Source organism: Populus nigra, chromosome 9, assembly GCF_951802175.1.
Source record: "Populus nigra chromosome 9, ddPopNigr1.1, whole genome shotgun sequence".
NCBI lineage: Eukaryota > Viridiplantae > Streptophyta > Magnoliopsida > Malpighiales > Salicaceae > Populus > Populus nigra.
In genome coordinates, this window is record NC_084860.1 from 1,439,840 (window position 1) to 1,456,211 (window position 16,372).

At 36.3% G+C, this 16,372-nt stretch overlaps 1 pseudogene; it reads left to right on the forward strand.

The window, feature by feature from the left end:
• The first annotated feature begins 9,202 nt into the window (after positions 1-9,202).
• LOC133703596 (uncharacterized) lies at positions 9,203-15,905 on the forward strand (annotated as a pseudogene).
• Positions 15,906-16,372: the final 467 nt, after the last annotated feature.

The window sequence follows — 16,372 nt, forward strand, 5'->3', positions numbered from 1 at the left end:
TTTATTTATTTATTTTATAAGAATATAATAAAAATATGTTGATTTTTTTTATGAATATTGAAGAATTATATAGAGTTGGTCATCTAATGGATGGAAATCCAGCATGGTAGCATATTACAGGTATTTATTACTCCAATCTGCTACACACTCTCTATTTTTTAATAGATCCATACAATTATGTATAAAACTAGGTTTAAAGAAATGAATCCAAGATGCTGTGAAATAAAAAACAAAAAATCAGGGATATTGCATAAAAGATTTCTTGCCATACCTTTCACTTGAACTTTCCTTTGATCAATCCTTTCCACTAATGAAACAAATCATCCAATAAATGAGTTATGATCAATGAAAGTCCCCACCAATAAACTATTTGTTCCAGATTTTTCAGGACTTTTAATAATGAAAACTGATGTGATCTTTAGTTTCTGACCTGGAAATACAAAATGAATATAAATATTCCTGCATTATGATAAAATATTTTTAATTAAAAAGATTAGGTGCATTGCATTTTTTAAACCATATTAATATTGCAGCTTGAAATCGAGATTCACATTCTTGCTTCTGAACTAAACAAGCAGAAAGTAAATTCTTCATCCTTTTCCCTTTTCCTTTTGGAATAATCCAAGTTTAACTGTTCTCATACATAGGTACAATTATTACGCTACATAAGAGTTTAAATTGTCCTTTAAAGAAGCATATATAGAATATAAAATTGCGTTTCACGTTCATGACAAATGATACTTGAAATCTATTTTTCCAACAAGCCAACGGGTTTTATTATTAAAAAATAATATAAATTATATTTTAAAATTTTATTTAATAGTGTAAGAAAGTTTTTTTTCACATGATATCTAATCTTTAATAACCAAACAGTCACGAGTTCGAATCTTATTATTTTTATTTATTTGATAAAAATTAAACACAAAATAATATGGGCTTATATAAATTTCAAACTTAAAGAGTTTTTACTTAAAGGGTGTATTAAAAAATAATATAAATTATATTTTAAAACTTTATCTAATAACTTAAATTATTACATTAAAATAGTTTTTTAACATTTATTTTCTTCTACTTGGAGTATAGATCCGTTTCAAAAGTATATATTATTACTCAGTTTTTTTTTATAGTCTATGAACTTGCTTAATTGATCATTATAAAAATAAATATATATATGAAAAAATGTATTGCATTTGTTAAACCATAATATTAATTGCAGCCTGAAATCGAGATTCACATTCTTGCTTCTAAAATAGGAAAGCAAAAAAGAAGAAGTAAATTATTACTGGTTTCCCCTTTTGCTATTGGAATAGTCCTACTTTAATTGTTCTCATTTGCTTTCTCGTACATAGTTACAATTAATAAGAACTTTAAAACGGCGTATGTTTTTTTACTGTAGCAGCAGTTTTTTTTTCAGTTTTTTTTTATATGTTTTTTTTTTTACCCAAAATCGGGTTTTTCACTGTAGTAGCAGTTTTTTTTTTTTTTGCTTTTGTTTTTTTACATGTTTTTTTATGCTTTTTTTTACCCAAAATTGATTTCTTCTTCTTTTTTTTGTTTTGTTTGTTTTTTAATTTTTTTTGTTTCAAAATTATCTTTGCTAAATTTTTTTAAATATTGAGCTGGTTGAAAATTTAACTATGTAGTTTTTTTCTTTAAAACATTGTAGATTACTATAATATTATCATATATTGTTTTTTTTAATGATTTTTTTATTCTTTTTTTTTTCAAAATAGTCTTTGTAGATTTTATTTTTTTTATACTAAGTTGGTTGAGAATTTAGTTTTGTAGTTTTTTTAAAAAAAAAAATTCCCAATATATTTTTTTAAAAAATATCTTTATCGAATTTATTTCTTCAATATTGAGCTGGCTGATAATCTAGCTTTGTAGTTTTTTTTTCCAAAATTGTCATTTTTTACATATTTTATTATTATTATTATTTTCAGAATTATTTTTATTGATTTTATTTTTTTACTATTAAGCTGGTTGAAAATTTAGTTTTTTTGTCTTTTTTTTTAAAACACTGTAGCTTTCCCCACGTGTTTTTTTTCGCTTTTGTTTCCTTTTTTGTACATTTTTTTTTCATTTCTTTTACCCAAAATTGACTTCTTCGTTTTTTTATAGATAGCTTTTGTCGGTTTTTTTTATATATTAAGCTGATGGAGAGATTAGCTTTGTAGCTTTTTTAAAAAAAAAAAAACTATGGATTACTACAATGTTTCCCTTACATGGTTTTTGTTTGGCTATAGTGTTTTCCCCACATGTTTTTTTTTTAAAAAATTATCTTTGTTAAATTTATTTTTTCAATGTTGAGTTGGTTGAGAATTTAGCTTTAGCTTTAGCTTTCCCCACTTTTTTTTTTTCATTTTTTGAAATTTTCCCCAGGTTTTTTCATTATAATAATAATAATAATAATAATAATAATAATAATAATAATATTGTATTATATTATATAATTGTTTTTTCCTTTTGTTTTTTGTTTTTAATTTTTTTTATGAATTTTTTTTTATTTAGTTTGTTAATGTTAATTTTTTTTTATTTAGTTATCATGTTTTCATGATACGAATCTCGGGTTTGATGGATTAACCTGATTTGACGAGTTATTTTTTTCATTTAGTTTAGTTTAGTTTGTTAAAGTTAATTTTCTTTCTATTTAATTATCAGACTTTCATACTTTCATGACACGTATCCTGGGCTTGACAGGTTAACTTGGTTTGATAGGTTAACCCAGTTAATTCTAGGTAAACCCGTCATTTTTTTTCTATTTAAACTTTCATGACGCAAATCCCAAGTTTTACGGGATAACCTGGTTTAAAAGGTTGACCCAATTAATTCAATTTTTTTTCTTTTTCTTCATTAGTTTTTTCCTTCCTGTTAATTTTTGTTCTTTGTCTTTTTTAATTAATCTATTTAATTATCACACTTTTATGACACGACCTTATAGCCAGACCCACATCCAATATTCTTGGGTCTGGTGTTATAGTCAGACTCACTTAAACTTGGGTCATACAAGTTTAATTTTATTATTAATATTATAAATATTACTCTTAGATCAGGTGTTGCAGCCAAATCCAAGATTCTTGGGTATAACTTTGCAAAAAAATCTAATATTTTTAAATTTTTATTTTTTTTAATATTTTTTATGAAAAAAAAAAAAGACTCGCGCGATCAAAGCTAGTTATTACACTATAATATGAGATGTTCCCATTTGCTTTTTCGTACATAGTTACAATGATTACACTACAACTTTAAAGAAGCATAGAATATAAAATTGTCTTTCACGTGCATGACAAATTGTCCTTGAAATCTATTTCCAACAAGCCATAGCGAGTTAGCGACATCATTTCCTTCTGCTTGGAGTATAGACTATAGAGTGCAGTGGAAATGATCACCGCCCCGCTTTTAGGCGAAGATGATACAGAGACGCCGCTATTAGGCGAAGATGATACATAGGGTAATATTAGTTATTTTTTGAAATAATTTTTATTTAAAAATATATTAAAATAATATTTTTTTAATTTTTAAAAATTAATTTTAATATTAAAATAATTTGGAAATATCAAAAAAATATTAATTTCAATTAAAAAAATAAAAAAAATTAAATTTTTTTAAAATTACTTTAAAACATAAAAATAAATAAGTTATTAAAAGATAATCCCCCGCCTTGAAACATGGCATCAAAAGCATTAAAGTTTCAGAGAAGAAACTACGTACTTGAACAAGGCAGGCCGGGAATAATATTTGCAGTCTAAGTGTATTTTTAAAACCCAATCTTTGAACTTTTTTCGTGGAAAAGAACATGTATTATTAGTGGTGTAGTTATAAAATTTGACCCGGTAATTAAACTAGTAAAATGATCGGGTTATGAGTTTAGTAGGTCAACTCTGATAAAAAACCAAGACACACGTTAATATGATTGTTTTAATATAAAATATCACATTAACATATACATAAGTATAATTAACAAGAAAATATCAAATTAAGATTAATATTCGTATTTATTCGGATTAATATCTAAACTAGTAAGTCAGGATAGTTATGTTTATCATTATCAAGACTACAGAGCTTAGAATTTGCTCTGTTATTTTTTTTTCCTGTGAACGCATATGATTCAAATTCCAAGTTATATTAATGATAATCAATTATAATAAATAAACAAGCTAATTCTAACCATTATTGTCATAACCCAATTTTTGACCGTTTTATTTTAATTGTTATTTACTGAAAAGGATTAAAAAAATGATGATAATGATGAAAAAAAAAGAGTAAAATGAAATAAATGAAGAATGAATTAAAATTTGGGTTAAGGACAACATGATTGGAAGTTTTGGGGTTTAATTAAACTTTGGAATTAATCTAATTAATCCAATCAAGGGTTTAATTGGAGAATTAATAAAGTTTTGAGACTTAATTGAGCTTAGAATTAATTTAATTAATCTAATTAAGGGTTTAATTGGAGAATTGATAAGTTTTCAGACTTAATTGAGCTTGGAATTAATTTAATTAATCCAATTAAGGGTTTAATTGGAGAATTGATAAGTTTTGAGACTTAATTGGACTTGGATTTAATTAAATTAATGAAATCAGGGACTTAATTGAAGAAATAGCAAAGTTTGGGGTTTAATTGGGGTCCAAATTGCAAAAATTAAAATCCAAGGACCAACTTGAAAATCACGCAGAAATGTAAGGATCCAATTATATTTTAAGCAGGGGTTTGATTGCAAAATTAGAAGAATCACAAGGACCAAATTCGTAGCCAGCAAAACGGGGTCGTTTTGCAACGACTGTTCACCGTCTCTCTACTCTGCAACGGCTCTGCCATTAAAGGCAGAGGCTCTTCGTCCGTTGGCAATGATGGCAGACGTTTTCTTCATTCAAATGCGTCGGTTACGGATCATTTAGGAGGGGGGCAGCCGTTACCACCGAGGCTGCCGCTGGTTCTATAAAAACGGAGCAAAGGCGACCTCGCGAAGGGGACTGACAGAACCGGGGGAGAAGAAAAAACTGGGAGGAGAAAAACAGAGCAAGACAGAGGGAAGAAACCAAGCAAAACAGAGAGAAAGAAAATACACAAAAAAACAGAGAAAACGCAAACAAAAAAAACCCAGAAAAACCAACATTAACATCACCGTCTCCTCAATTCCCCCTGCAAATCAGAAAAAGGAAGAACCCAAGCAGCAAGCCGTGACCTTCATCATCACCAAAACAAAAGAAAAACAGAAGGGGCAGGTGTACACAGACGAGAACGAGATCACCGTGCTACAAGCCTCCTCGCGACCTCCAGAAGCAGGTAAGCCGTTCTCATTCTCTCTTCATTCTTGTTTTGAATTGTGCAAGTGTAAGAACTGTGCGAAGGTAATTTAATTACCTTCGCACAGTTGCTGCACGCGTGAAATTGCTTCACGCGTGCAGTTTAATTAACTCTGCCGGGCCACTGGTTTGGGCCAGTGGCCGGGCAGGCTGGGCTTAGCCCAGCCCATGTGGGCTGAGCTGGGCCCAGCCCCAAAAAAAATAAAAAAATAAAAAAATAGAAAGTGTAGAAATAAAAATTTTGCATGTCTTAGAAAAAATATATTTTTATCAATTTATTCACTGATATCAGAATCAAGAATAAAAAGGGAAAGAAAAGAAAATATACTGTTTTTTTGGTAGCTATGAATTTTTACCAACGCCAGAGTTGGAATTATTCGCGATCGAATATTCACTGGCGCCAGAGTCAGGAATATTATAAACAAATCATCATAGCATAAGCGAATAAATGTTTAGCAATTTAAGACAAAATCAGCAATGCAGTCTGCCTCAGGCAGAACGTTTAAGGGGTGATAATATCTTTCCTTTTACGTAACCAATCCCGAGCCATAGAATCTCTGTTGACCAGTTAGGGTTCCTAGTGACCATAATACTAGGTGGCGACTCCTTAAACAAGACATTTTTTTTTCTAAAAGAACAAGATGCCAGAAATCTGTTCTTTTTCCACAATCGAGAATTATTTTGTGGGCCGCCGCGATGTTTTCTTATTGTTAAATATGTTTTTTTTTGTGTTGTTGGTGTTTATCAAGTTTTTTTTTTGTTTTATTTATTTATTATTATTTATTATGTATTCTTGTGTATTTTATTTTATTTTATTTTATTTTTATTATTATTATTTTTGTTCTTTTTACTGTTTTAGCATGCATAATTATTCATATTTATCACGCATATATGTTAATATGAACATCATTCAAGTTTGTTTTTTATATATATACATGTGGTATCAACTTTAAGATAAGTGGAGGAGTAACAGCACCCCAATGGCTTTAGCCTGGGTAAAGCTCGCGAAACTATCCAACTCTCGCATGATTTGTTTGCTCGATAGTGGTTGATATGCCAAACTGATTTTACTCAGGGCCTCTATCTTCACGCTGCTTGTAAACCTCATATCAACCTTTCAAGGGCGATCACTGAGCATGCGAAAGACCTTTGAGACTAGATAGCCAAACTACCCAGATACATTTAATGACTAGAACATATTCTTTAGGTTGGTCCCTGTATAATTTCACTAAGATAAGCATAACATTTAAAGCATTTTCATTACAGGACTTTCGGGTGACATAATGACCGTTATTCGAGAGGTAACCACTGTTGAGTATGGACTCGAATCTGAATCCTTGCAAATGACCGAGGGAGACTGCCCTAGACCAAATACCAGTGGGACACCGCTACTCAAAGATGTCAGGTGCATAATAAATGACACTAGCAGATTGTTTTCACTCACTAAGTATCAGATAGATGAAGCAGAATTTGCTATGAAGTATGGGAGGATTTTGCACCTTTTGAAGGTGCCAGTTTTGCCATCAGTTGTAAAAGCAATGATACATTTTTGGGATCCTGATTACCGTTGTTTTACTTTCCGAAATGTCGACATGACACCTACCATTGAAGAGTATAGTGTGTTGACTGAATTCCCTGAATATGCCTACAAAGTGTACTTCCGCCAGAGAATTGACGATACCATGGATGAGCTTGCCAAACTGCTAGGGATTCCTCAGCTAATACCATATAGAGAGAAAGATAACTCAGGGGGTCTTAGATGGAAACGACTAGAGGAGTTGCTGATTGTTAAAAAAGCTAGCCCGAGTGCTAAATTAGAAAAACATAGAATATTGGCTTTGGGAATATTTGGTTTAGTTCTATGTCCCTCTACCACGGGAATTATCAGTTTAGAAGCTGCCAATTTGTTTGTGGAGTATGAAAAGACAAAGATCAACCCATGTGCTGCGATTTTGGCTGAAACCTTCCTATCTCTTAGTCATTGCAAGAAAACGGGTAAAGGTTCCATGAGGTGCTGTGTCCCTTTACTATTCATCTGGTTGGTAAGCCATATAGAAACGGAGACGCCAATATTTAATAATTTCTGGTGGTTTGACCAAAAGCCACTCGAATTGTTTGTATCAAAAGAATGGGAGAGCTTTTCAGAGGATGATTGGAGAGTAAAGTTGCAAAGGCTTCCATTAAGCATTTTTAATTGGAAAGCTCCTTGGAAGAGGAATATGACAAGCTTGATGAGTTGTGGAGAAAAACCTTGGGTACCATTAATTGGAGTAACAGGATACGTCAGTTACGCACCTGCTTTAGTTGCAAGGCAGCTTGAGGGCATACAAAGTGTTCCTAGGACAATTGACATAGCTCAATTTACTGGGGTCTATAAAGGGGCCGCCATGGAAATGTTAGAAAGCATTAAGCAAGATTGGAACTCTTTGTTGTTGATAAAGAAGGAGAATGGATCAAGGAATCCCACAGTTAGTGAAAAGTATCCCGAATGGCGTGACAGAAGAGTCTCCGACATGGTAGAAATTTCAGAATCCGTGGGCACCCGAAGAAAGAGGGTGAGTTGTGAAGAAGAACTAAGAGAGCAAGTAAAACGATTGCAAGCCGAGCTTAAAACGAAGGAAGATTTGAGATTATCATCGAAGCATAAATTAGCCGAAGAAAAAGCTATGAGGAAATTGGTTGAGGAAGAAAGGGACTCGTTGGGCCGAGATTGGATGAAAGCAATGAACGACTTGGAATCCCAAAAAGTCATCAATGAGGAGAAGAAGCTTCAGGTGGAGAAGGCCCATTATTGGGAGGAATTGGCCATCAAAACTCAAGCGGTGTCAAGCAAGCGTTTAACAGATATAAAAGAACTCAAGAGCTAGTTAAAAGATGTTGAATTGGAGTTGGTTAAAACTAAGAAGGTAGTCAAAGCCACCCAGAATGTGAGAACTGAACTCAATAGTGTTAAAATTGAAGCAAAAGCATTGAGGACAAAGTTGGCAAAGGGAGAAGCAAAGACCGAGCAATTGCTAGAAAGTCAGAAAATGATGGAGAGTCACATTCAAATATTAGATACTGCTAATAATTCTATATCCAGAAATAACCTGATCCATACTGAAAGAATAAGGGAATTTCAAGAGTAAATTGACCGAGCTGCGGCCGAGGCTCATTGGCTAAGAGTGGAGGCTCGTCAAGTTGGAGGGGACATCGCGAAGTATCGAAGGAGCATGAATAACACCGACATGTTTCTAAAAGCTATAGATAATAGAGGCAGTGCCTTTCCTCCTGTAATAGATTAAGATGAATCATTTGTTGTAATGAAAGTTTTTATGGGTTAAATAAAAAAAGGCGGAGACCTTTATTTGTTATTCAAAATGTGTATACAAGGCTGAAAGCTCAGATGGTAAAAGGTTAAACAGATCTCCTCTCGGCATTGCAATAAGTATCAGATGTAGATCTGACCACACATCCAAAGAATAATGGTTTATGATGTCACCATCCCACGAAATAATCCATGCCCAACATGTTTCATTCACATTCATGCATTTTTTTAAACATACACTTATGAACTGTCATAATGCTGCACGCCAGGTGAAATATAGGTCCCCCATTAAAACACACTCATAACACACGGTTGCGGAAAAAAATGGAAAATGAAGAAAGAACTCAGTTGGATGCCCAATATCAGAAGGAGTTGAACGGTCTGAAGGAAGATGTCGCTAGGCTTACTAGCTTACTCGAACAAGCCTTGAGATCTAAGTCAGGAGAAGGGACATCCTCCCAACCAGCATTTACCGCTCAGATACCACCGACGCCTCCGACATTCTTCAACCTACCAAACATGGGGGCAAGTGGATCTTCGCATGAGCCCCAATATGCTACGCATTTCCCAGCTTAGCCTATATACCCGATGGGGATTCCTCATGCTGATGAGTTAACCTTGGAGGGGTCTCACAAGGACAAAATGATAGGAGCTGAAGGTTTGGAGAAATTGGTTGCCCTAGAGGAGAGGGTGAGGGCAGTTGAGGGAAATCATTTGTATGACCCGGTGAAAGTCGTCGAGATGTGTTTGGTACCTAACGTAGTCATTCCTAAGAAGTTTAGGGTGCCAGAATTCATCAAATACACTGGAACTCAATGTCCAATAACCCACCTTAAGTCATACTGCAATAAGATGGCTGAAGTAGTACAAGATGAGAAGTTGTTGATCCATTTCTTCCAGGATAGTTTGAGCGATGTCGCTCTCACTTGGTACATGTGTTTGGACAACACCAAGGTAAGGGGATGGAAAGACCTAGTTGATGCCTTTATTAGGCAATATAAATTCAATATAGACATAGCCCCTGATAGATCAAGCTTGCATTCGTTGGAGAAAGGTCATAAGGAATCTGTAAGGGAGTATGCACAAAGGTGGCGCGAAACGGCGGCACAAGTTAATCCGCCTCTATTGGAGAAGGAAATGATAGGTTTGTTCTCCAATACTTTTAAAGCACCGTACTTTGAGTACTTGGTTGGAAGTGCTGCACAAAGCTTCTCTGATTTGGTTGTTATAGCTGAACGAATCGAACAAGCCATTCGAATGGGTAGGATCACAAACCCAAGTGAAAAAAAGGGTTTTGTTGGGCGCAGGAAGGAGGCTGACGTCCACAACGTCGAAGGTGAAGGTAAGGGAAGAAAGCACGACTTTAAGCCACTCATGACCACTCCTCCCACATCCAACATAAATTTCACTTCGCCTTATCTAAAAAACCAAACAAATACCCATAATATCCTGTATCGTCCAAACAACACATTTCACCCGCGCAGAAACTTCCCTGCAAACCAAGAAGAACTGCCCCCACTTCCCATACCTCTTAGTGAGATGTATCAAAGATTGCTCAGCATTGGCCAAGTAGCACTTGTTCCTTTAACACCCTTGCAACCACCTTTTCCTCAATGGTACCGACCAGACCAAAAATGTGAGTACCATGCTGGTATCATCGGCCATAATATTGACAATTGTGTGTCTTTCAAAAGGAGAATCCTCCAACTCATCAAAGCTGGTTGGATTTCCTTTGATGATTTTCCGAACGTAAAATCCAACCCGCTACCGCACCATGCTTCTGGAAGTGGAGGAGTGAATGCTTTAGAAGAAGTAAAGAGGGGTACAAATGTTCTAAAGTTGACAATGGAGAGATTGTACGAAATGTTAAAACAAACTGGGTACCTCAAGGCACCCATCAAAAAGCAAGCCATAGAACATGAGGGTGAGTATTGTGAATATCACCAGCATATGGGACACCATATAAACTCTTGTGAAGAGTTTCGGGTGAAAGTAGAGGAAAACCTAGTAGGAACCATGACTGGTTTCGACAAAAAGGTGGAAGTCTGTAGATATCAACCAACGGTAGGAGGACCCCCAAGAATGATTTTGGCTAGACCTATGGGCACAGTTAATGGGAATTATAATGCCATGCCTCACAGTTATGGTTATTCTTTTCATACCACAAGACCGACTCCTACTTTTCATGCTGAAATTGGGGGGTTAACCTGAAGTGGGAGGTGCTATACTCCTGAAGAGCTAGAAGACCAAAGGAGGGCAAAAGGAAAGAATGTGGTAGAGTTGGCCAAGATGGATGAGGTCAACAAACCAGTGAGCGATGAGGAGGCTAACGAGTTCTTGAAGCTAATGAAGCATAGTGAATACAGTGTGGTGGACCAGTTGAAAAAGACCCCCGCTAGAATCTCTCTATTATCATTAGTTTTGAGTTCAGAGTTGCATAGAAACACTCTCCAGAAGGTCCTTAACGAAGCATATGTTCCTCAAGATATCAGACAGGATTCTATAGAACATTTAGTGGGAAGGATTCAAGCCACTAACTATCTCTATTTCACAGATGATGAGCTAGATCATGAAGGAACTGGCCACAATAAGCCATTATATATCACTGTGAAATGCAAGGATTGTGTGATTGCCAAAGTGCTGATAGATAATGGTTCCGCTTTGAATGTGTTACCAAAGCATGTACTTAATAAAATGCCAGTTGACGTCTCTCATATGAAGCCAAGTACCATGACGGCTAGAGCATACGATGGTTCGCCAAGGCCGATTATGGGAAATATCGATGTTGAGCTTGTAATTGGCCCCTAACCATTCCAAGTAACTTTACAAGTGATGGACATTCATCCCACATACAGCATGTTGTTAGGAAGACCTTGGATCCACGCAGCACGAGACGTGGCATCCTCATTACACCAACGGGTTAAGTTTATCATCAATGGGAACTTGGTGACAGTAAGGGCTGAAGAGGCTTTAACTATGGTGAGAAATGTGTCGATTCCTTATATAGAGGCTGAAGAAAGTAAGGATGGAAACCTGCATGCATTTGAAGTAGTAAATGCTGAATGGGTACCTGAGAATACAGTGCGAAAGAAACCAGAGATTTCTGAGGCTGCAAGGATGGCTGCTAAATATTTTCTGAAGCACAGACTGCCATTTCGGTATGACCCTACCACAGGAATGCCGGAGAGGATCAACGTAATGAAGATGAAGTGTGCTGATCAGAGGTTCGGTTTAGGTTTTAAGCCTAGGAAGGAAGATTTCAAGAGAGCGGTTGAGTTTAAAAGAGAAAGGAGAATGGCTCGAATCGAAGGAAGGGAGCCTAATGAGGGCCGAATCCAGATCCCTCCAATCCATATAACATTCCCACAACCTGCACAAGTGATCAATGCTGAAGGTGAAATTGAGAGGATGAGTAAAGAATTTAGCGGTGCTACCATTCACTATCTAGAAGAGATTAACAAACAAGAACTCCAAGGAGGTTTTGAAGATGAAGAGAGCCTCTATGAAGAACTACCCCAATTGACTGTGAGTGCTCTAGAGGATGGTCTACCTGAGTTTGTGAGGAGATTAGCTGAAGGGGAAGAGTTGAACAATTGGGAAATTCAAGAAGTCCCAATTATCTTTAAAAAGTAAACATTTATTGATTTCTTGCTTTTTATGTTTTGCTGCATTTTTGTTTGAATAAATTTGCGTTGCCAATAATCGTGGCTCAAGATATTGGTAACAAGATTTTGTTTTGAGCCCTTCTATCATTTCAAGTTTTAATGAGATCATGCTTTGTTTTTCCCTTCATCATGCCTTCTAGTTTCACCTTTTCCATTATGCACTCATAACAAAGGCACTTTCTGCTTTCAGGGAATCTGAAAGCGGGACGATAAACTTACAAACCCATTGCATTGAGAATAATTGGCCTAATAAAACTATAACTTCAATGGATGAGGAAGATGGTGAAGAGGACATTGAGGAGTTCAAGAAGCTTATAAAACAATCCGAACATGCATGGGAGCCTGCAAGAGAGGAATTAGAATTGATAAATGTAAGTACCGAACATGACAAAAAGGAGTTGAAAATAGGGATGTTGATCGCTACAGATATGAGGAGTGAGTTGGTCACCCTTTTGCGGGAGTATGTGGATATTTTTGCCTGGTCATACGCTGACATGCCCGGTTTGGATACTGAAATAGTAGTGCATAGGTTACCTTTGATTGAGGGTTGCCGGTCAGTCAAACAGAAGCTAAGAAGGACAAGACCTGATGTATTGCTCAAGGTAAAAGAAGAGATAACAAGACAGTGGGATGCAGGTTTCTTGGAAGTAGTAGAATATTCTGAATGGGTGTCTAACATTGTGGCGGTTCCCAAGAAGGATAACAAAATCAGGGTGTGCGTGGATTTTCGGGATTTGAATAGGGCAAGCCCGAAAGATGACTTCCCGTTACCTCATATAGACGTGTTGGTGGACAATGCTGCTAAGAGTTCCACTTACTCTTTTATGGATGGTTTCTCCGGTTATAATCAGATTAAAATGGCTGAAGCAGATAAGAGAAAGACGACATTTATCACCCCATGGGGAACTTACTGTTATAAGGTGATGCCATTCGGATTAAAGAATGCAGGAGCAACATACCAAAGGGAAATGTTAGCACTTTTTCATGATATGATGCACAAGGAAATTGAGGTCTACGTGGATGACATGATCGCAAAGTCCAAAGATGAAGAAAGTCACATCCCAGCTCTGAGGAAATTGTTCGAGAGGTTGAGAAAATATAAGTTGAAATTGAATCCTGCAAAGTGTACATTCGGGGTGAAATCAGGCAAATTACTAGGATTTATGGTAAGTAATAAAGGCATAGAAGTGGACCCCGACAAAGTAAAAGCCATACAAGACATGCCCGCTCCAAAGACTAAAAGAGAAGTTCGAGGCTTTTTAGGGCGTTTGAACTATATTGCCCGTTTTATCTCACAACTTACAGTCACATGTGAACCAATTTTTCGATTACTCCGAAAGAAGAATCCGGGGACATGGGATGAAAATTGCCAAAAAGCTTTTGATAAGATCAAGCAGTACTTACAAAAACCACCATTGTTAGTACCGCCCGTGCACGGAAGGCCACTCATCCTGTATTTAACTGTGACCGAATCGGCTATGGGTTGTGTGTTAGGGCAACAGAATGAATCAGGAAGGAAGGAGCAAGCCATCTACTATTTGAGTAAAAAGTTCACCGAGTGTGAGTCCCGTTACAGTATGGTAGAGAAGATATGTTGTAGTTTGGTGTGGAGTGCGAAGAGGTTGCGGCAATATATGTTATACTACACTACCTGGTTGATCTCAAGAATGGACCCACTGAAGTATATCTTTGAAAAGCCATACATGTCGAGTAGAATAGCTAGATGGCAAGTACTGCTGGCTGAGTATGACATCATCTACATGACAAGAAAATCAGTAAAAGGAAGCGCAATTGCTGATCATTTAGCCGATAATGCTATTGAGGATTATGAACCATTGAACTTCGACTTTCCTGATGAAGATGTGCTAGTAATGGAGAAGGAAGAGAAGAGTAGTTGGTGGGCCATGTATTTTAACGGTGCAGTAAATGTATCGGGCAACGGGGCAGGTGCTGTGATAATTTCCCCAGAAGGAAAACAATATCCTATCTCAGTAAAGCTGCACTTTAGTTGTACAAACAACACAGCTGAGTATGAAGCTTGCATCCACGGATTGGAAGTTGCATTAGAGATGAAGGTAGGGAAATTAGAGGTATATGGAGACTCAATGCTAATAATCTGTCAGGTAAAGGGGGAATGGCAGACAAGGGATGAAAATTTGAGACCATACCAAGAATACCTCTCCAAATTGGCTGAAAGCTTTGATGAAATAGAATTTACTCATTTGGGGAGAGACAAAAATCAGTTTGCCGATGCGTTAGCTACTTTAGCTGCTATGGCTGTAATTGATTGTGGTGCCAAGATTCAACCTATAAGCATAAAGATCAGAAATTCTCCCTCTCATTGTTATTCAATAGAAGAAGAAACAGATAAAGAACCATGGTACACAGATATAAAAAGATTCATCCAGCATCAAGAGTACCCATCGGGAGCCTCGAAAGTAGATAAAAGGACCTTAAGAAGAATGGCCATGGAGTACTACATAAATGGGGAGATTTTGTATAAAAGGTCATTTGATGGGACTTTGCTGAGGTGTCTGGGTGATCTGGAAGCCAATAAGGCCTTACAAGAAGTGCATGAAGGGATTTGTGCTACCCACACAAACGGACACATGATGGTTAGGCAGATGCAAAGAGCAGGTTATTTTTGCCTGACCATGGAGAAGGATTGCATAAATTTTGTCTGAAGGTGCCACAAATGTCAAGTTTATAGCGACAAAGTCAATGCACCTCCTGCGCCCTTATTTAACATGGTGTCTCCTTGGCCCTTTGCAATGTGGGGAGTAGATGTGATTGGGCCTATTAATCCAAAAGCCAGTAACGGACATCGTTTCATCCTTGTAGCGATTGATTACTTTACTAAATGGGTAGAGGCTTGCTCATATGCCCATGTGACTCAGAAAGTGGTCAAACGATTCATCGAGAAAGATCTAATCTGTAGATACGGTGTACCCGAGAGAGTGGTGACTGATAATGCTCAAAACTTCAATGGAAAGATGATAGCGGAGCTATGCACAAAGTGGAAGATCAAGCATTCCAACTCGTCCCCTTACAGACCTAAGATGAACGACGCCGTAGAAGCTACTAATAAAAATATAAAGAAGATTGTTCAGAAAATGGTGATTACTTACAAGGATTGGCATGATTGGCTTCCTTATGCTCTCCATGCGTATCGAATAGCAGTGAGAACATCAACCGGGGCTACACCATATTCTTTAGTATATGGAATGGAGGCGGTGGTACCATTGGAAGTAGAAATTCCCTCTTTAAGGGTCCTCATGGAATCTGGACTTGAGGAAGCTGAGTGGGTCAGGATACGATACGAGCAGCTAAATATGATCAGCGAGAGAAGGTTAGCAGCAATTTTTCACCACCAGTTGTATCAAAAAAGGATGGCCAAGGCATATGACCGAAAAGTTCGGCCAAGAGAGTTCAAAGAAGGAGATTTGGTATTGAGGAAAATTCTATCACTACCTGGAGAAGATCGCAGTAAATGGGCGCCCAATTATGAAGGACCATATATAGTGAAGAAGGCATTTTCAGGAGGGGCGTTGATGCTAACAAGAATGGATGGGGAAGACGTAGTTAGGCCTGTGAACTCAGATTCTGTAAAGAAATACTATCCATGATGTATAAGTCTTTATCAAATCAATAAATAAGATTGGGCCAATGATTTCTCTTTGCATTTGTTTGAAGAAGGTGCCTGCAAAAAAAAAAAAAAAAAAAAAACCTTACAACCTCGCATGATCTCATAGACCTAATTGATTTTATTGTTTTACCAAAAATCCATTTTCCTATTAGAGTTCTGAAAAATTGATCTTGCATTTTGATTCCGAAAATAATTTGATGTTTATCCAAAAAAAAAATAGTTTTAACATTCTATTTGTAGAATGACAAGTGAACCAAGCAACTCTATCATTGAGATGACTAAATTAAAAAAAAATGAATAAACACCCTACTCCATGACTCTTGAATCATGTGTTTTTAAATGCATGAATAATGGTATGTAGTGAACTCGTTACTCATGACCCATGAAATGCATCTTTGCAAAGACCAAACCATCACACTGGATGAGGTCAAAGTTTATTGATCATAG